Consider the following 22,086-nt stretch of genomic DNA (forward strand, 5'->3'; position numbering starts at 1 on the left):
CATTTTTGAAACGCATTGTTACTGGCGACGAAAAGTGGGTTCTTTGAAAGAATGTAAAGCGCAAGAGATCCTTTTAAGAACGGATGAAACAACTCCAACCACTTCGAAAGACGATAGTCACCAAGAATAGGTTGTGTTGTCTGTTAGGTGGGATTTCAAAGAGATCGTTTATTTTTAGCTTTCGCCCGATAAGACCAAATTAATTCTGAAGTGTATTGTTATCAGTTGAACAAATTGAGTATTGTACTCAAACTGAAGAGGCCAGAATTGATAAATAGAAAATGTGTAGTGTTCCAGCAGGATAATGTGAGACCTCATACAAGTTTGATGACTCCCCAAAAGATGTTGCAACTTGAAATGGATGTGATACCGTACCCACTATATCTTTCGGTCTTTTACTTGTTTCGGTTTCTGCAACTTTTTTCTGTGTGGGCGAACATTCACCGCAAATCAGGACATAAAAAACCACTTGGATAAGTTTTTTGCCTGGAAGGATCAACAATTTTGTTTGCATGAAATCAATCTCTTGCCTGAAAGATGGAAAAGGTATTGGATCAAAGTGGACCATATAACACTTTATAAATTTGTGTACGCAATAAAAAATTGTGTTTAAATTGGATTAAAAAAATAAATTACTTAGTGAGCGACTTATTAATTTTTTGGTATCAAATGACAGCTATTTGATGAAATATCGTCAAGTATCACAGTTTATTCTTCATCCTTAGGTACTGACGAAGGGAAAATTAAAAGTCTTGTTTTTAAAAACGAAAATATCATTGATAATTATCTCTCATACTCATTCTCTTTCATATTGCATAAACTGTTTACAATATTTTTAGTGGTGTGTCAGTTCTGTAGAACGGTGTTCACAAGTATTACAAAAATTTGAATATTTTTTAGGAAGGTTATATTTTTATTTCCTACATTCACCTACACCTGAAAAATATTATACAATAAATGCTTTACTCATAAACATAAATATAAACACGCCTTTGATTTGAATACCCAGCGAACAAGTGTCCTTCAGCTAACTTACCGTTTAATTTTTTAATTGTTTAATTCATTCTTTTTTATTTTCAGCCGAGAACGCCTTCAAAAGCGTTGAGAGCGAGACGCATTGTGCGCCGTCTTGGCACTTTGGTTCGAGCACTCGGAACATAACGCGCTCACAAAGCGAACACAACACAATTCTCCAGCTGGCGCATTCTAATTAAGTTAATTGCGTAAAAAGCTAAAAAATCAGCAGTGGCCAAAGTGAAAGCGCGCAATTAAGTAACACAGTGCGAGCCTCGCCGCTACATGCCCGGCCGGGCGCGATATGCCACGTGAATGCCAGCGGAGGGAGGCGATTGTCGGCGCGCCTGTGCGGTGAGTGCAAATAAACGCATCTTTTAGCATTTAATTTGTCATTGTTGTAGTTGTGGCACAAAGCAAATTGCGGCCACCGCGCATACACACCTCCTTGGACGCGGTAAGTGTGCGAGTGAAGCATATTTCTAGGCGTGCAGAAGCAAGTGTGCGGCCTTTGTGCCCTCAAGTACACATTCACGCCGTGTTCCATTTGACTTCTAAGAATTTTTCGCAAATGAGCGACTGGCGAGCGTCCTTTATGTTTGCTTATAGCACTTCCACACATACAGACACATGTATTTATTTGTAAGTGTGGGAGCTTTTAGCTTGTACGAGTGTGTAGGTTATGTAACCTTGTTGCTGTGTTACTAAATATGTCAGTTTCGTCTTTATGGCTTAGGTTATGTTTCCAAGCATTTGTATATGTACATATACATTTATACATATGTACGTGAAATTCTGTGTCTTTGTTGTTGTTACTTTTCTTTCATATATTTTCTGACGCAGAAACGAATTAATATGCTACTTGTGTAGACATATGCGTATTTATGTATGTATGTATGTAAATGTTCATGCATATATGTATGTTTATGCGTATTGATGTATTTATGCAAAAATATCCGAAAAGTGAGCTTATTAGGCTGTGTGAATGATTGCTTTTATATGCGTACTTATGTGCTTATGCAGGCACTTACAGTTTTGTATACTTGCCCGAGTAGCGACTCCTATTGTTTGTGCTTTTGCCGAGTTGGTGCTCAGATGTTGCTGGTTCAAAAGGAAACGTCAAACAAGCGACGGATATTGGTGGGTGCCAACATGATTGAGACATAGTAAAGAAAGTGAGGTGTTTGAAGGAGCTGACAGAACAAATTTTTTGTTTTAGAAAATATTAAAGTATGTATTGGAAATTTCGTTAATATTGTTTAAAGTAGATCTTGATAAAGTTTGATGTTTTTTTTCTAGTAATATTCTCTCCGGCGGAATCCATGGATGTTACCCCACACCTTCTTCCATACAACTTTGTTAATTTTAGTCTTACAATATAAATGCTTATTCGACAATGTCCATTTAACGGACCAGTGCTAAAGCAAATTGACAAAGTAGATCCGACTTCTTAGCGCTCCGATGTGAAAGGACTACGTGTGCCCCGGTTAGCTCATACGCTTTGCACTGTCCATCGTTTCCGCTATGACCATAATAGAGGCGCTCTCTAAAACAAACTACTGTTTCGGTAGTAAAAAGCTGAGAGAAGACTCGCCCTTAAAGTTTCCCCCCACTAGTTTGGACCCATCCTTGAAAAAGTTCACTACACCTCTTTTCAATCGGCTTCTCTCAGGCAACATATCCCTCGTGGGTATGTGAGTGAAGAAACACCAGGAGAAGCAATGAAACTGACGGTTCGGAGAATTTCACCATGAACTTGTTAGGACTCTTTCATATACATAGTTTCTCGGAGCCTTAGAGCAGTTTTTTCAGCAATATGCGCGTAGATTGGCATTAAGTGCTATTGTTGTTGCAGTCCGCAGTGAACTAGAGATGCTAATGTCGCTTTTTGGAGACGTTCAAGCTTTTTAGCGTGTGTAGTGTATTCGAAAAACATTATTTTAAAACCATTCTAGCAGGAATATAAACTTATGAATATTTGTATACACTTTTTACCTAAATTTTCCAAAGTTTTCCGACCACTAATTCGCCAAGTACCTTGTCAGATTCTAACTCTCACTCGAAGCTATTAAAAGTAAAAGGACCCCAAGTACTTTGGGGTAAATAAATTCCGTTATTTTTGACAAAGGTTTGCGCTTGAAGCTTAATATTTTAAATGTAAATATGCAACTCGCATATTTTTCATTTGCTTCCCCTTAACCTAAAAAAATTGAAACCCATTTGCCACCGCTCTCTTCACAGTGTAAGCTGATGTAATTTGAAAAATATGCTTAAAAAATTTGCATGAAAAATTGAGTGACAGAAAGTGAATAAACGCATTTGCTTGTATTTATGTTGTTGCGCGAATGTACAGTTATGTGTATGTAAGTGGAAAACATTGCGGTGAAATCAAAAATTATTCATTTTTCATTTGAAAACGAAAAAAATTATTCGAAAAAATATTTTACCCTCAAAGGACCCAACCCCAGCCCCAACGATGACTTTTCATAATAATGCGCCAAATTCGCATCGTCTCACACACACACACACCCGCGCTAACTGTGCCAGCGCGCACATCATTATCATTCCATTTGCATTTTCAGCAGGCGCCCAGCTTTCGGTAGCAGGCAGCGACAGCTTTGAGGCGATTTCATTTGGCGCGCAATATTTCGTGGCACTTGTCGTTGTTGTTGTTGCTGGCGTTTTTCGTGCGGTTGTTGCGCGTTATTAGCAATGCCATCAACATTGCCGACGTTGTGCAGCGCTAAGCTGACTTTTATGACTACAAAAATGTACACGAATTGTGTTGTTGTTTTTCCCGTTGTTGTTGGCACACTCTTTATTATTCTTGTTGCTATTTAAAATTTAGCGACAAGAACACTTAAATGCTTGTATACATACTGCAAATAAAAAATGTGTATATGTATGTGTGTGTGTGTGGAAAGGCAAACAGCCACCCAGCTTTAGTTCCACAGTCTACCGTAATAAAGGATATAGCAATGAAAATGAACACACACATATACACACCACCACAGGCAAACATAAATTTGTACACTGCCAGGGAATACACAGCAGCAATACACATGCGTCTATCTACAAGTAGCATTCGGCTGCTTATCACGCACCCACACATCTCCGCCCCCACGTGGCCACAGCGAGCACTCGCACTCTCAGCGCCATTGGTGCTCTGCTCTTTGACATGTACAAGCGCTTGGCGGTGTGTGTGTGTGTGTGCGCGGACTACTTTGCATATTTTCTTGCATACCTACAGGCGCTGTGCCACTGGTTTCGCTTGTAATCATACTTTTGCCGCCTCGCAGTCCCACAGCGCCCATTCTCCCCTCAAATTCTGCTTTCTCGCCGTTTCGCTGGCACTTATTTCATCGTGTTGTCCGCCTTTGCCTCATTGTTGTTATTTCCACGTTCAGTTTTTGCCAGCTGCCTCCCTTGCCTCCCACGACGTGCGCTTTATTTGTGTCATACAGCGCGTCGAAATTGTGGGAGTCAAGGATTTTAATGCCGCTATCGCTTATTTTTATTCTTTCCCGTGCTTTTTTCCAACCATTTTTTCTTTTTCAGTTTTCTTTTGCCTTCTCCCTTCGTGTGCTCGTTGTTTGTGTGTATGGTTGTGTGTGTGTTTCGCTTTTTCCTTTCTTTAAAGTTTTTTATTACGGCGCTTATTTGTTGATTTTGTTTGCTCAAGAATTTTTCCTCGCTAAAGTTAATCGATAAAACGTGGCTCCTTGCCACCGCAGTGCTGGTGCTGCACGTGCGTGAGTGTGTGTGTGTGTGTCAAGTATGTTGACTGTGGGTGTGCAAATGTTTTCGCGTCTTATGTTTGCTTTGATGGATTTTTTAAGCAACAATTTAAGTATTGGAATTTAATGCAAATTACCGTATTTTACGTTTAATGAGAAATCTGAAAGAAAAGTATTTTATGCTTTATTTTGAAGGGGGATGCTTTAAGCATGCCGTTTATGGGTGGGTCTAACTGCAGTTTCGAACTTTTTTTAATTTTTGATTTTAATTATTTTTTTATATAAATTTGATTAACGCGTAGCCTAGACTTTTGCGGGGACTTCAGCGTCGTTTATAATGTATTCTTTATCAATATGCTGTTATACTCGTATTAGACGCAATGTTCATAAAAATATAGTAACAGATCTCTATCGTTATCAACGTTAATGTACGTAATAAAATTAATATATTTCAAAGTCAATATTATTATTAATCCAAATATCATTATAAATATCAAATTTTATCTCAATTTAAAAATCTATATCAATCTCAATCAATATCGATCACAACATCAAAATCGAACTATGTCTCAATAGCGATATCGCTATCAATCTTAAACTCAACCTCAATATTAATGTCAACATCAAACTCAAATCAATCTCCACATTGTTCTCAAGCTCAATATTGATCTCGAGCTCCCTTTTAATATTATTTTTAACCTCGAGCCTAGTCTTCATCATGATTCTCAAGGCCAACTTAAACCTCAACATAAAATTCAGACTCGAAACTCAATGTGTTCTCTCTCAATGTCAAACTCACGCTCAATATTACTCTCAAGCGTAATTTCAACCACAATCTCAATATTAACCTCAAGAAGCTCTACTTCTACCTCAACCTCGACCTCATTCTCAAGCTCAAACTGAATATTGATCTCAAGTTAAATATTAATCAATCCATCAATCTCAGTCTCAGCGCACCAAAGAAGGCAATTTCATGTTTAATGATTAATAATTTTATGTCGAAAAATCAGGACGTAGCACAGTGTCGGTAAGTATTGGCCACGAAAGTTTCCGTAGAACCCCTTGTATAAGCTCCTTGAGCTCGGAACATCAAGAACCTTGTGAAACCTATTTTAACAGTGATTAAATGAAAGTTACTCATTTGTCACTAACAACAAAGCATATATTTAGAGAAGAATACTTTCCAAGTACTTTGTTGCACTGTCGCTATAGTTGCCACCTTACCGCACCTGTCAAAAAGTGAACAAATTATGAGAGTGCAAATCGTCTTCCCTAATCAGACTTGTGAACTAACACCGTTACTTATGGCACACACTCCCAACAATTTTCGTTTCATGCATTGCATGGCATAGGAAGGCTGACTTAGAGCCACATATGTAGGTATATTTAGGTATGCATGTGTGTGTGTGCAAGCACTCGTATGGGGTAATTTAGGAACACATACTTACCATTAAATCATAAATACTTACATATACATTTGCATACATTACCTGAAAATCTCCCTTAAATACAAACGGTGCTTTTATGTTGATCTGTGTACGTGCATGCGTGTTTGTATGTGTGTACTCATGCGTGTGGGCTTATGTGTGTTTAAGCGAAATTCAAATGACAACTCGCGAAAGATAGCTGCAGCAGCAGCATATTTTATAACTGTAAACAACAGCAACAACAATAACAACGTTGCTATACAAAAGGTGTACGCATACCTTAGTGCTGTTGCTGGTTGACAACAAACTGAAAAATGACAGCCAGCGACAACAACAAATATAAAATGTTAACAATAGCAACAATAAGGCTGCCGTTAAAGTGTTGGCGCGAGAGCAACACATGCAACATGCCACACAATGCGGCTAAAAAGCAGCAGACAAATAAATGCCATCGGCGACAACAACAATGACAACAATATTAAGCTACACACACATACAGATACACTCCTACTACTTAATGGCACGGTGAAGCGAAGACAACCCTGTTGGAATCCTCTAATATTAGAGACCTAAGCGGATGGCTGTCTTTAGATATAAAAAAGAAAGACTTTTTTGGACCAAAGCTGCACTTGATACATGGGTTTAGCCTGAAAAAGATATACAGATTTATATGCGGTTTAGTTATTTTTGGAGTAATTTTTAAAAAATTAGGACATTTATGTTCAAATCCTTCGACAGATTGTTAAAGTTAAACAAACTTGTTATATGAATGTAAAACAAGTTAAAACGTTATCTTTGATTGCACCGAAGCTTTGATACCATTAACAGGTGCATAAAATATAGTATAAAAGGTCCTAAAAATATGTCTATCATGATTTTGTTCAGTGAGTTCGAACGACAGGTGTAGGCTATATGGATCCGATCAAAACAGAAGACTACAGAGCTTGCTTACATAATAATATCTGCTTAATTTCGTGAAAATACCTTAAGAAATCAAAATGTTTGATCGATAAGTTTGTTTATCAGCTATATCCTATAGTGGTCCGATATCGTCGGAAGAGCAGTTCATAGAGAGAAAGGGACGTGCATCGATATCTCAGAAACTGTGAGACTAATTCACGTATATAGACACGAATAGACAGACGGCCAAAACTAAAACGACTTTAGGCTTTATAGAATCTTCCAAGTTTCCTTCCGGATATTACAAACTTCGTTCCAAACAGAATATGCTCTACCCAGGGCATGAAATAAGAATTTAGAGTAATGTGGACTCAGAAATGAGCGAGTAAATTTATGTACAAAATTTTCTCTATGAAGAAAGCCGTGATCCAAATCAAAGGTAAAACATTTTAAATTGTTTGGGAAAGTTTTTCCTTTGGCGCTACCATATTTTCATATATCTTGGATTCTATAAACAGAAAAAATGTTTTATGGAGTACTAGAGTGCTGTTAAGACGGCAGCTCTTCTCTGGATAAATATTTTGAACGGTTACCGATACGTAGACTCAGCTGTCATCGATATTTTCTTCTTCTTTGATTTAATACTAGATCAAAGGTTTGAAGGAAGCAACTCCTAAGTACTGGATTCACTCAGGCAACTTTAAGTTAAAAAAATCAACAGCAAGCAGGTTCTGATTGCTTATTAATGTTTTGACAAATAGGCCCTATACTACTACTACTTCAGAGGAAAGTAAAACCCAAACATTATTTTCGTTGAATTTCGAAATAATTTAATTTAATTTTGATTTAAATTCAACTAGTTTCAAAGTAATTGCTTGGCGACTAATTCTAATTTAGCCAAAAAGATATGAGTTCCTTATTGAATTTACATATGAAAAGGATAATTTTCTCTGCAGGGCTTGAACATGCTTACTCGCATATGTTTTAAAACCCGAGAGCATATTCACATAAGTACTTAAGGTGTGTATGTCAATGTGTGCATGCATGTGTGTAGGCATGTCACCCGCAAGCGCCCGATAAATTCCAAATGAATTTCATTTACAAACATATTAGCAACATTGTAAACAACATATGGAAATGTTGCCAGTCAAATGGCGGAAGGAGAAAAGCAAAGCTGAGCTGGTGAGCGGGTGTTGCGCGCACAGTGCAAATTTACAACTTTCGAGCGTGTGTGCGAGAGTGAGTGGGAGCAACGCACCGCAGTGTGGTGCTAGAGGGAGAGCGAAGAAGGAAGCAGCAACTGCAATGGCAATGAGAATGCCATGCTTTTGCTGATAATAATAATGCAGTTGCAGAGGGGGCCACGAGGTGTGCGGTATGAGTAAGAGATTGCAGGGTGTGTGTAGGGCGGGCAGAATTGTATATCAGCTAGAAGAGAATTTCGCCATATTAGCGTGTTCAGCTGAGAAGGTGGTCGGGGGCATGCGGGTGGTTAATGAAAATTATTGATGTAAGCCAACAATCTTTGTTGTTATTGTCATGCCATGCTGCTCCTGCTGCTGCAATCATTTCTGTTGTTGCGCTGCATGCTCGCGCGGTGGCGATTATACCACATAAAGCAGACAACAAAAGTGTTAGCAAATAAACAAAAAGCACAAAAACAACACAAACAAAGTCAGCGCACGAGAGTATCATTGAAGTGAGCCAACAAACAACAAAACAAAACACAAATGGTCCATAAATTCAAAAACAACAGCGGCAGCACAACATTGTCGCACATTTGCTCACTCCTCTAACGCCAACCGACAGCGCTCCTTTTCGCTCTCACTCTCACATATTCATTTAAGCACACACATACAAACAAAATACATTCCTAAATGTGTTTTCATAAACCTCTCAGGCGCCCAACTCTTTCCCCGCCCCAACATGACCCGCTTAATTTTCACTCATGCTGCCGTGCCACCCATACCATTCAATCTTCGTGTCCGTATCATTGCTCACTTTGTGTGCGCGCGCCCCTGCTGCCCCTCGGAATGTATGCGCGTGGCTTATTTTAGCCTTTTTGGGGCAAATGAGGCACGAAAACTCCCACTAGCGTCATTTAAATGCACTCACACTCAGCCATATGCAATCAGCATTATTCAAACGCTCTCGCGCGCTCACTCTCTGTCTGCTCACCTTGCTACTGAGCACTAGTGTGATAGCAACGTGGGTTGCCGTTGTTATCTGAAATAACCGGGTTGCCTTTGCGTTTGTTTGGCGTTAATTCTCTGCTGCACACTCTTTCTCTGACACGCTCGCGCTGCCTTACGAGCGCTCATTTCTCGTTCTGCAGGCGCTCATAGTTTAGCCTTCGTTTTATCACACAATTGGATACCTTTAGCAGGAGCTCTCAATTGGCGGCGCCGCTCTGTCAAATTGCACGAATAAATTACTGCGTGCCGCGCCACCCGCTGCCAGCCGCGAGCAGGTGAGTTGATTTTATTTACTTATTTAACAAAGTGAAATAACCAATGTCGCTCGCGCGTGCCTGTGTGTGCGTGTGAAGTTCTGTGAGCGTATTTGTGAGCTGAAAATCAATTTGATGCCACCCAAGCTCCCTTCTCTCACCAACTGCACCGAATTTACGCGAGTAAATTTACAACCACACGCACACCGACTAATGTCTATGCATAGCTGAGGTACTCATAAATATAATGAGCACCCTTAGCGCCCCCTTTATTCACTTGCTTGCGCATTGCTCATTCATTTCATTTCTTCGCATGCTTTAACGCTCGCTGCCGCCACCCGCGTCCGCAACCGCCTTGTTGGCACATGATGTCGGGCGCTGTCGGCGTTCGCATTTATGTCCACAGCGCTGCTGCCTCGGTCAGCGTTCAACGAGGCTGCGCTGTCGACGTCGCTGCTGGCTGCCTACGCGGCCGGTCGCCGTTGGCGCCGTCGTCATCGTTTTGGGGCAACGAACAGCAATGCCATCCATCCGTCGTTCGGTCGACCAGTTTTTTGCCATGAGCAGTCATGACTCGCCAGTTTGTGCGCTCTTTCACACTCAGGCATGCGAGTATGCACACACAACGCAACAACAATGGCAATCAAAACATGGGGGAATGCCACCGTCGGCAATCGCTAGCAGCACAACAAAACAAACGTCGCACTTCGTTGCTTGCAGTCGTAACAAAAAGCCAATTTTGTTACTTAAATGTTTACGCTATGTTTATCTTTTATATTCGGTTTCTTATTAGGTTCTCATCTCTCATCGTTTAAGTATTTGATATGCTTAAATTGCAGCAGGGTTGCCAACACTATGAAAAATTTGAGTATGTATTTTTATAGGTTTTGCTAGAAATTAGGGGGTTTAGTTTAGTTTAGGGGGAATAGTTTGAAGACAAGCAAGATTTACTCGGATTTTTCGATGACAGCTATTATATTTTAATTTTATAAAAGTTAATTAAAGACTTCTCTTTTATAGACCCCACATCCATGAAACGGACAAAGGAAGAATTTCAAATACTGGTTCTAAATAAAAAAAAATTGAGACTTTTTTATACATTCAATAAATTAAGACGCGGACGAGAAACATGGTTGGCATAATTCTCACCAGTTGGCATTTTTGGTGGTTGGGACAGATACAGCCCTCTGTATGTATAATATTTTACGTATCGGGATTGTTAGTGAAAGTGAGTGTTTTCAATAGACTAGTTCGTGCTTCAAATTGAGCGAATATTAGGAATAGATAATAGAAGTGGTAAATGTGAAGCATTTTCTATCATGTTTTTTTTTCAGAGAGCACTAATAATACGGTAAGGTTGAGAGACAAAAATTGGACTCTTATATCATTCGTTTGGAGAAATGCTATGTCAAAAGCTTCCAACACTAAAGAAGTTTCTAAATCCTACGTAAACTGTCTTTAATGTATTTTTTTATTCTAGAAAAATATTTATTTGAATTTCATATCGAATAACGTTTCGTCAATTTTTGAGGTGAAGTGCTTCGAGGAGTTTTTGGGTAACACAAAGAACAAATATCTGTCGAAGTGAGCTCCATCGATTTTTGGAACAACTTTATAAATAACCAATATCGAATGAAATTGAGAAACATTCAGCTTTATTTTTACCATATAATTTTTGAGTCTTACTAAGGATTATTAAGAGCTACATTGCCCTGGAGATCCCATACTTACTTTTTGTTGTATGTGAAGTTCATAATTATATCTTAATATTTTTCGAGTTTTCCTTATTACATTCGAAATGTGGCATTTTAAGCTTTATATAAATATCCTTAATTAATACAGCGCCATCTGGCGAACAATATATGAAAATATAGGCTATAAAGCTATGGAAATTTAAACATTTATATCTAAAAATTAAATAACTGTAATAAAATAGTGATTTTTAGACTAAAATATGTCTTCAGAAAATGAATTAAAAATTCTATAATTTTTTCTGCTTTCAAAATTTCATTGTATATTATTTAATAATATGTTGTACAGTTAAGTGCCAACATTACAAAAGTTGAAAAATTTACAATATTTTCAAGCAAACACACTCGGCAACCCTGCCGTGGTCAACTGCACATATCGAGGTGATAACAAAAAAATTAAAGTCAATTTGAAAATTCAATAAGCGAAATGAGAACGATTTTGATATGTTAATATTAAAACATTGCGGTGTAGAACGAAGTGAGCCGATGAATTTGTCCGAGCCGCACTATCGGCGTGCAAGCGTGTGTTCGCTTGTGTTCGTATGCGTTCGTATAGCCATTAGTACATTCATACGCTCGAGCACAGTGTTGATGGCTGTTGTGGTCGCTGAGCATTCGACCGACCATTGTGTGGCTGAATGGCTGTGACGACCGACTGTCTGTGTACCGACTGCCACGAGTGTGTGTGTGTGGCGCGAGTGTTTTTTGGAGCGCGATGTGTTGGGTATACAAGTGTGATGGATATACAAACAAAAAACAACCAGATGAGGGCAGGGAAGGGGCGCAAGCTGTGGGTGTGTGCGGCGTTGGGTCAAGTACTCATACTTTGGATTAAGCATGACACGAAACAATGGCGAAACAAGCTGTGCGCAAGCAACGCTCAACACACACGCACACATTCAACTCACTTGGGCGCTCGCTCAAAAGCACGAAGCACAATCTCAATGAGCACACATTCGTGCATCTTTACATACTTACTTATGTAAAATTAACAATGCGACAAGTTAGCACACCAACACTTGCCTTTTTGTTTGCCTCTGTATACACAATTGTTTACGCACACACATACATACATACGCACGTAAATGTAAATATGCCCGTGTGTGTGCGACTGTTGGCTTGAGGCACAGCGTGAGTGAGTAGGCTAAGTAATTGGGAGCAAGCAAGGTGGAGCAGGTTTTGACCACTCGGCCGCAGCTAATGTGCGCTCGTGTGTCAAGCCACTGTCGCTATATACACACACAAACACACAACGTAACGAAAAAATTGTAAAAAACAAAACTCATAAATGTAAGTGGAGAGCAACTGTGAGAGCGTAAAATGAATTTGTGGAGCATCGTCTGCCTCGTTCGGGTCGCTCGGCAGCTGCCTGTTTGTTGGCAGCAAATATGTTGTAGGCATTGTTGTTGTTGTTTCTGTACATGAGTGCGTATGTACCCGGTTTGCTGTGTTTGCGCATAACTTGTTGTTGTAATTGTTGCTACCAACCGACAGTAATTGCATCAGCTGTTTGACTTGAATTCCATGGCGCAAGTTGGTCTTTTGTCGTGTTGCGTGTTGTGCGTTTGCGGATGTGTGTGTGTGCGTTTCAGTTTGTGCGTCAGTAAGTGAGCTTTTGACGTTTCGCGGCGCATGCTGACAAACCAAATGACAGAAATATGAGCAAACATACACACAAATGTGCATTTAATGTACTTACACGCGAACCTATTTTATAACTAGGGTGGTCCTTTTTTGTACTTCAGCGGTGGGAGGAAAACCTGAATAAGTTCTCATCTCCAATCTCATCTTCCAGTTCAATATATAAGACTTAACCTTTCCTTTCAGTTGGAAAGAATAGTTTTGATTACGTGGAAATAAGATCACAACTTGGAAATGCCAATCTTATTGGAAACCGAAAAGAGACACTCTTTTTCTACAATGTTCTAAAATGCTTGTTTCAAAATTAATTTGTAGGTCTTACTTACTACGTCTTTCAAAGGTGTATAATGAACTAATACTGACTTAAGATCCTCACAATATCATTTTTTTCTGTTAGTGCAACCGATTGTTGGTCCATCAAATTGAATTATGATGATTCGAGAATAGCCTCCTTCAATAAAAGCGATGCAGATTTAGCCATCGAAAAACCATGCTCATAATAGATATATGCGATATTACGGTACCCTCGAAATGGGTGGTGGTTTCTCTGTGGGCAGTTTCGAACTTCTTGAAGAGACTAATATTTCGAAGAGCTCAGTAGAAATATTCATATTTGTAGGTTTGTATGGATTATGCGCAACATATAGCGTGCTCCAAAAATCATTTTAATAAATTTGAAACGACACGCTCTCCATTAACATCATCTGCATTTCATCTACTTTTAAATATCTAAATTCTATCTTGGTTAGTCTGCAGACGGTTCCGCTTAAACAGATATATCTATCTAGTTCAACACACTTTTCTCATTTATGACTAGGAAAAAAGAACCAAATGTAGTGTATTTGTGGCCTTTTCTTCTTTACTGCCGTAGACGCCGCTTACGCGATTATAACCGAGTTATATTTTTCATTGGGTACGTTTTTTTACGTGGCGGGTCCCTAACCCAGCGCACAACCCTGCGGAGGGGATGCCTTCTCATTTAAGCGAATGTTCTTCGGCTACCCAGACGATACTTGGTCTAGGACCGGAAGTTGTGAGCTGCTGTAAAAGAACCGTTTCTGGCCACTCCCAAGTGAATGGCAATCAGAGAACTTTCCTCACTTGCGTCAACTTCTACACATAACTCCATCTGTGGCTTAGTTTTCCTCAAATATTTTCTATTCCCCAATCATCAAAATTATTCTGTTTTTCATCCCGGCAAAGGGATCATCTCTAATGCAATTATACAAGTACCAGCATGTCATGACATAGTGGGTGGAGTGGGGTGGAACCGATATTAATAAAGTGTAATCGTATATATACTAGGAGATGACAGTGAGAAGCGCCTTCAGTCCACCAAAAGTCTCTACTCAGAAATTTTTTTAGATTTTGTTGTTTACTTACAATTTTTTGTTTTTGTTGTGTTTTTCTCTTTTTATGCATTCCTTTACGCTCCTTCTGAAATTGATTTGTTTTTGTTTCCATTTCCAGAAAGTTTGCGTTTATTTAATTTAATATTAAACACATTTGCACAATGGCAAATTGAGAGCGAAATTAGAAAAAATCTTAGGAAGAGGAGACTAAGCCACGTGTTAGAACGAGAGCAGGAAAATGGTGCAAAATCGTAAAGCAGGACAAGAGTTGGGTGGGGGGCCTAACTGAAGCTGGCGATGGCTTACAAAAGCCACCTTGCGAGAGAGAGAACGAGAGAGCGCACATGCGAATATGAAAATCGACTCATTATTGTAAAGATTGCAAAAAATTGTAGGTGTTAGAGCGAGGCAGACGAATTGCGTCATTAGATGTGCGAAAGAGAAGACAAGAGCGCAAGTAGCTGAGCGAAAAGTCAGTTTCGTAGAGCCGGTGTCGGGTGCATTTTGCCTCTTTGCATGTAAAAATGCTCTGTGTCGGGTGGGTGGGAAGGTGAGCAAGTTTAGCCAAAGCGCCTCACATTTTTTTTCCTTGCTTTAGTGTGTATTGTTGTTGTTGTCGTCGTTTGCTATTAAGCCAAACAAGTTAACAGTCACAAAATTAAAAATAGGAGAGGAAAATACAACAATAAAAGCAAACAATTGCAATGCTGGTAGAATTGAAATACGTTGGCAGCAGCTTCTGCTGTCGTTCTTGCCCTCTCCGCCGCGTCGCCTGCTACCGCCACAATTCTTGGCAGTCATCGGATGCGTTCAAGCTGTTCTATTTGCCTTCGTTACTATTTTTGCCGTGTTTCTCTATCTCTATTCTAAAGCGCTTTTGTTGTTGTTGTGCCGTTGGCGCTATTAAATCTGTTGCTCTGCTCTCTTTTGCAGTTTGGAAAAATTGGTCGCATGCACGAGAATTCGCAGCACATACACACCAGAACCCAAATATACATACATACATACTTATATACATACAGTTATAGGTGGCTGCTGAGTGCGGTGGGGCGAGGCAGACAGATTAAATATTGTCGGTTTGCTTTCATTGCGCATCACTTTGCACATTTCTCTTATTCACACACACACACCCATGCACACAAACAATCATAGCGAGTTACTATTTTCCAACTGTGCGTTGTTGTTGTTGTTCGCTTTTTTATTTTCGCCAATAACTTGACTTGTTTGTTTGTTGTGGCAATCGGCATACACTCGGCTCAGCGCAAGCGGTGGAGCGGCGCTTGCGGTAAAAGGGCGCAAATCGAGAATTGTGGCGCTGTCATGCGACGTTGGCGACCTGAATGAGAATGTTCGAGTTGTTGTTGTTGTTTTCTTCGCCCGTTGGCGCAGCAAAATATTGCTATTTCTTCCATTTGCCATTTGTTATTTGTTGTTGCATTGTAATTGTTTTTGGCTGCTTGTCCATGATACATCTCACTGCCACCGCTGCCGTGGCATTTATTGGTGAGCGTGATGGAGCGTGTGAGCATAAAAACGCTGACCGGTTTTTGCTTCATATCTCCATATGCGTGTGTATTGTTGCCACTTCATTGTTTTTGTTGTTGTTGTGGCATTACTTGTTCGCTTTGCTGTCCTTTGCAGCGCGCCTTATTCTCATTCTGGTGGGTGGTTGGGCGACTCGAGCGCGTCGATGTGCTGGCATTTGTTGTGGTGTTGTTGCTTGGCCAACGTGTCCACATACCTACAAGCTCGTGGATGTGTGTGTGTGTGTGTGTACTTTAACGTTCTTATTTCGGTTGCCAGTTGTGTGCTTGATTTTTATTGCCTTTTCTTCATTCGCTTTGTTTATATTGCCTGTGTACCCACACGTGCAAATGTCTGTATGTATGTGGGCTTGTGCAGAATAGCGCTTATCCTCGAGTGTCACGACTTGTTGGGTCTAACTGTTTAACAAATACTAAATATTTAATTTTTTCGTACAAAACGTTTAATTAAAAAGTCAAAGGAACTCAATTTTCAATTAAACTTTTATAATTATTTCGGTTATACCGTAAAATCTCAGTTGGTTGGATCATGGAGGCTTTGAATTGATTTCGTTGTTTCAGGATAAAATTTCGTTTCTGTTTGATATGGCATTTGGTCTGGAACTCCTTATTTGTAATTATTTTGATTGTGTTAAGTGAATTTCAGAACATCGTTTGACCTTCTGCATGCTCAGCACATTTTGACATAAGTGCGCTATTTGTGTTGGTTACAGTAACTTAAAATATTCATGTTGGCCAAAAAATGAAATTGAATCGCGAACATTTTCTTGGGATAATTTTTTTTTTACAAACTTTCGACGTAAATTAACTCAGTAACAGTGCTTCGATAACTTAGTTCACATTTTGGCGGTGAAGCTCCATCAAGGGCCGGAGTTCATCTATGGTATGATGAATTCAATCGAGCTCGTAGATCACTAAAAGATTAATTTCATGAAGGTCGTCCAAAATCAGTCATATAACCCGCTCTCAAAACTTTTTTCACGTTTTTTCGTAATGATGGTTTCAGAGTTTGTGAAAAAAAAGTTTCTGAAATGGCAGGGCCGATCGATTTGAGACTTTGGTATGATCTTATTGGGTATATTTGTATAGTAAGGATCGTCGGAAAAAGACTTTAATAATAACATTAATAATTATGATTTTTTAAGTCACTGTGAAGTGTAGATCTTTTGTACAAAAACCGACTTGTTTTTGAAAATCCGCCATTGTGTCAAAAATATAAATTTAGACAAATTCTTCGAGCACTCACATATAATTATATTTTTTTCTGGTTTTTGGATTATAAATGATTTTACCGCCTATTTTTTTGGAAATCCTGCTGGAGATCGTCTAGGGCTTCTACTGAATCCGAAAAAATACTCAGTCATTTTCTTTGGTAGTTGGGCTCAAATGAGACTGAAAAGACCAAGTTGTGTGATGAACCGTGGGAAGATAAAAAAACTTCTTTATTCAAGACTCTTGATTTGAATGTTAGTGCGGGCCTAAATATTTCTAAGGCAAACCATTTTTCAGAAATTTTCCTTCAATCTCATTCTAGGTATTTGTTTGAAATGTGTGAAAGCTTCTTCTTAGAGACTTAGAGACGCATCTAAAAATTGTCAGGGTAACATCTAGTCCAAGAAATATTGTGTATGACAATTTTAAGAACACCAGTAACAATAAGAGTGGCAAAAAACAAACAGAAAAACGTTACGATAATCTTCCAAGAATTGTTAAAAAAAATTTCCTACAGGGTTTGTACTAAATTTTGCATGCTTGCTCTCAAAATCGTGCACGCTTGGGTTTTGGCAATGACAAAGTCGACATTATAAGCCGTTACATACAAATATGCATATATGTATAACAACAGCAACTACAACAACAAAAGCACAGAAAGTTGGAACAGCAACGTCAACACCATTTAGCCAGCAACCAACACACTTAGTACACACTAACTGACAAACAAAAAGTATTAATACTAAAGCCGCTGTTGTTGTTGTTGTTGTTGTTGTTGTTGTCGGCTGAGCCGGTTTATGGCGATAGCGCGAAAGCGTGAAAGCGATATGCCACAAACATGTTGATAGCAACAATAATAAGAGCAAACTAAGTGCCAATACAAAAGAAGAAGAGACGAGAGGCAAGAACAAAATTGAAGCGCGCCAACGTACACTACCACCGCGCAGCCCGCAAATGTGGCAGTAAGAATGAAGAAAAAAATTGTTTACGAAATATTGTTGCAACATGGGCGCGCTCAGTGCATGACATGTGCGCGTATGCCGCTCTGCCAGAGAGCATGGCCTTAAATTGCCGAGTGAAGCCTCCTGTTGACAGCCTGCAATCGAGGTGCTGCCACATGGTACAGGCGCAGCAAACAGAAGGAGCTACGAAAATTACTGCAGCACATTCCATTTGTGGCCAAGTAGCCACCACACATCAACATGTATGCATGCATGTTTGTATGTGTGTGCGATGAGTGGCTGAATGTCCGCTGCTGGCGTGTAACCGGTCAGTTGAGATAACGTGTGTGTATGTGTGTGTGAGTGGCCAGAGTTGGGCTGTTCTCGCTGGGCGACCTAGCAAACCTGTTTGTTTGTTTATGCGCATAATGCAGCAAATAAATGTGAGGCGCAACAACAAAGCGGTTATCAGTGTGCCTACTGGCGGTCTGAGTTTGCGTTGCAGCGTTGCAGCAATGTTCTCAATTTACACAACGTTGCAAGCAGGTGAAATTTCTCCAGCTGAGAATATATGGTAGTTGCAATATATTGTTGTTGTTGCTGGCGCTGCTGCTCCTGCTGAGTTGTTGACCGCCAAAAAATGTGCTGAATATGAATGTGCACATACATACAAACACTTGTGTGCTTGTGTGACTATTCGGAGGCAAAAATATGTTGATTCTGTTATGCATCCCTGAATTTAAATATATGTAAGTGGATTTTACAAGCTAATTTTCGTGTTTAAAATAATTGTAAGCGCTTTTTTAATTAAAGTTGATACCTTTATAAGTCAAAATAATGCAAATAAACAATATTTTGAAGCTAAAAATTTCGAATTTATTTTGATTTAGTAAGCGACTTGGGTAAAATCGAAACCTTTGCTAATTTTCCACTATGCGCCTAAATATAGGCAACGATTTTTGAATTATGTGGCTTAGCTTAAAATAAAATCACCACATTTGGTAGAAATAACGGTTTGTATAAATAGAACCAATTCTCACACTCTAGAATTGAAATATTTCCACTTAGAATTGCTCTCTTTTTTCTATATCTGCGCTTTTGTGCTAATGTCCTCCTAATGTTGACCTGAAAAAACATTTTTTTTTAATAAATGATATATTTTGCATCACAAAGTACTAAATTTATCACATCTTCTTCGCTATTTTGTGTCAGCCTCTATTGCTGCTTCTTCCATTTTCAGTCAATTAACTGACAATTGCATTATGTTGAAATGATGACGAGGTCATGAACTCCAAACATAAACTTACATAAATTTATATACAATTTATAGGAATTTCAAATCACTTGAAATTACAATAATATTTTTTAATATTTTATTAAGCTGTATTAAAGGTGATTGTGGACATCCGTCTACAACCAGCGGACATAGTGAAATATTAAATCTATGGCTCATTTTGGATAGGAAACTTTCTTGGAAGCCGAATATCGAAGAGAAAGCAAAAAAGGCATGGATTGTCTTATACTGCTGTAGAGGAGACCATTGGCAAAAGGTGGAGTCTCTCACCGAAAGAGGTCCTCTGGCTCTACGACACCATAGTGAAACCCATTATGTTCTATGGTGTCTTTATGTGGTGGAGGGCCTTAGAAAAGACCAAACAGGCAAAGAAACTCGAAAGCGTTCAGAGGGTGGCGCTCATCAGGATGTGCGGTGCATTAAGGTGCACCATGGCTTTCAACACCATCCTGAACATATTTCCCGTGGACATTGCCGGAAGGAGGATAGATGCGAAAGCGGATTAGACTCAGAGAGTCTGGGGTCCTAAAAGAACAGGGGTCTGAACACTCGGAAATTCTCACTATCAACACACCGGCGAGGGAGTTGTAGGTAGGAAGGAGACGTTGGAGGTGAGGGGCAGTGAGCTTCTTCACGGAAGGTTCAAAGCTTGGGGGAAAGGTTGTTTGAGGGATATACTGTCGAGAGCTCACAATCAACTACAGTTTCAGACTTCCTGAGTATTGCAGGATCTTTCAGGCCGAGGTAGCAGCAGATTTGCTGTCCCGGAGTACAGACTCCTTCAGAGATGCGACCATCCATTGAGATAGCAGAGCGGCGATACTAGTCTTGAACTTATTTTATAGTGCGTTCAGGGCTGGTGGAAGACTGCCTAACCTCGCTATCAATAGCATCGAATCCATTGGAGATAAGACTGGTATGGGTGCCAGGCCACAGCGGAATCGCAGCAAACTTTAAAGCTGTAGCCCTAGTAGTAGGACTTTTAACGAGCCATTTCCCTATTAGTGTCCGTGTAATGAGGCTGGGAATCCTACCGGACGTTGCCTGCCGAAGCTGTATGGAAGAAGATGAGGTGGAAAGAACTCAACACTTCCTTCTTGACTGTTCCGCGTTTGGGCGGTTGATATACAACCGACTATTCAAATTTTTTGAACTTCGCACTAAAAATTCGCTGGCTCGAAACCAGTCCTTTAGACAAAGTAGTTCCGAATGACCCGCAGAACATTTACCTCATACGCAGTTTTAAAGAAATAAAATCGACCGCTCTATTGTATGTGCCTAGGTAAGTATAATATATACATACATATATATATATATTAATAGCATAAGCTCAAATTTATTTTACGTCGTCGCTATCACATTCACTCAACAGCATTTCTTCGTCTTAATTTGCGAGCTTCAACTGCCGATTCTTTGATGTTTTTGTTGTTGTTGCTGTTGCGCTGTTGTTTTCAGCCACTTTTAATGCAATCGCAATGTAAAATCGATGTTAGCCTCTTAAATTAGATAAATTGCAGTTGTTGCTATTGTTATTGTTATTGCTATTGCTATTGCTATTGTTGTTGCTCATTTTTCGCCAAGCCACTCATTTTGTGATTGTTAGCCGAAGCTGTTAGATGTTGCTTGTTGCCGCTTTCTGCATGTAATAAAATCGTTTGCCTCTTATTGTTGTAGTTGTTGTTGCAGCGGCTGCCATCACTCCGGTCGCTAATGTGGCGACGGCGACGGCGACTATCGCCTGTGGTCGGTTATTTGTGTGGTGTACCCATTGCGGTGAACTGGTAAACACCACTTGGTGACTTGTACCGTACACTTTGTAGCTTACCGTCGTCGTCGTCTTTGCACTCTAACTGTTATTGCTATTGTTTTTGGGGTTTTCAGTTTATTTCTGTGTGCTTGACTTTGTTTTTGCTTGAACAATCGCTTTTGGCATTATTAAAGCTTTGATTTTAACGCACACACACATATGTACATACACGAGATATACGTACATTTACATGTTTGCTGTTATTGTTGCTGTTTCTGCCTCTGCCTATGTTCCAGTTAACGCGGTGCAATTGATCTCTAGTTTAACTGTTTTTCGCTTGCGTGTGTATGTGTGTGTTTGTGTTTGCGAAAAGAAAGATAGAAAAACAATAACAGTTACTTAAGTACAGACACATACACACTTATGTGTATTTATACTTATGTGTGTGTGTGTTTAATATCGCCTTGGCAAAATCTGCGCTTGCGTTCGTAATCAGGTGAAAGGGGCACACCAACACCAACACCAACATCAACACCAACACCAACACAAACATACACACTCAATTGCAAACTGTTTTCATTATGTGATTGCTATTTGCACATCAGAAGGAGGTTAATTTTATTTATATGCACACACACTCACACACAGAGGCAAGTGGCAAGTGGCATGTGATTAGTGAATATGGCTGTGTTTTTGATTTCATGTGGCGTTTAATTATTGCTCAGATAACGAACACGCCAATTCACATATTTGCAAAGAGCACACAAACACACGCACACTATTTACTATGACATGTGTATGTGCATATGTACATACATATTTACTTGATTGTTGGCTGTTATTTAGGTTAGCTGTCGGCAATTGTCGCTTCAATTTGTGTGTCTTGGCCATTGGCAGAGAGCAGAATTTGACTTGGCTGAGGTGATTATATTTTATTGTTGGTAGATGCAAACATACAGAAGTAGGTGTATATTAGGTGAGAGTAAAGTTTTTATTTTTTGTTTGAAAGTGGGCGTAAAGTGGCCTCTTAAGAGGTTAATTCAGCTAAAATCAAATGGAAACATTGCATTTCGCCAT

General features: G+C 39.5%; 1 long non-coding RNA gene across 1 annotated transcript in view; it reads left to right on the top strand.

Moving 5' to 3' along the window:
* The first annotated feature begins 918 nt into the window (after positions 1-918).
* The window catches only part of LOC125778797 (uncharacterized), a 146,200-nt gene continuing 125,032 nt past the window's right edge, over positions 919-22,086 (top strand). Inside the window, exon 1 of the long non-coding RNA XR_007422939.1 lies at positions 919-1,368. This is a non-coding gene — a long non-coding RNA (uncharacterized LOC125778797). The remainder of the gene's footprint in view (positions 1,369-22,086) is intronic.

This window comes from Bactrocera dorsalis, chromosome 5 (assembly GCF_023373825.1).
Source record: "Bactrocera dorsalis isolate Fly_Bdor chromosome 5, ASM2337382v1, whole genome shotgun sequence".
NCBI classification, from domain to species: Eukaryota; Metazoa; Arthropoda; class Insecta; order Diptera; family Tephritidae; genus Bactrocera; species Bactrocera dorsalis.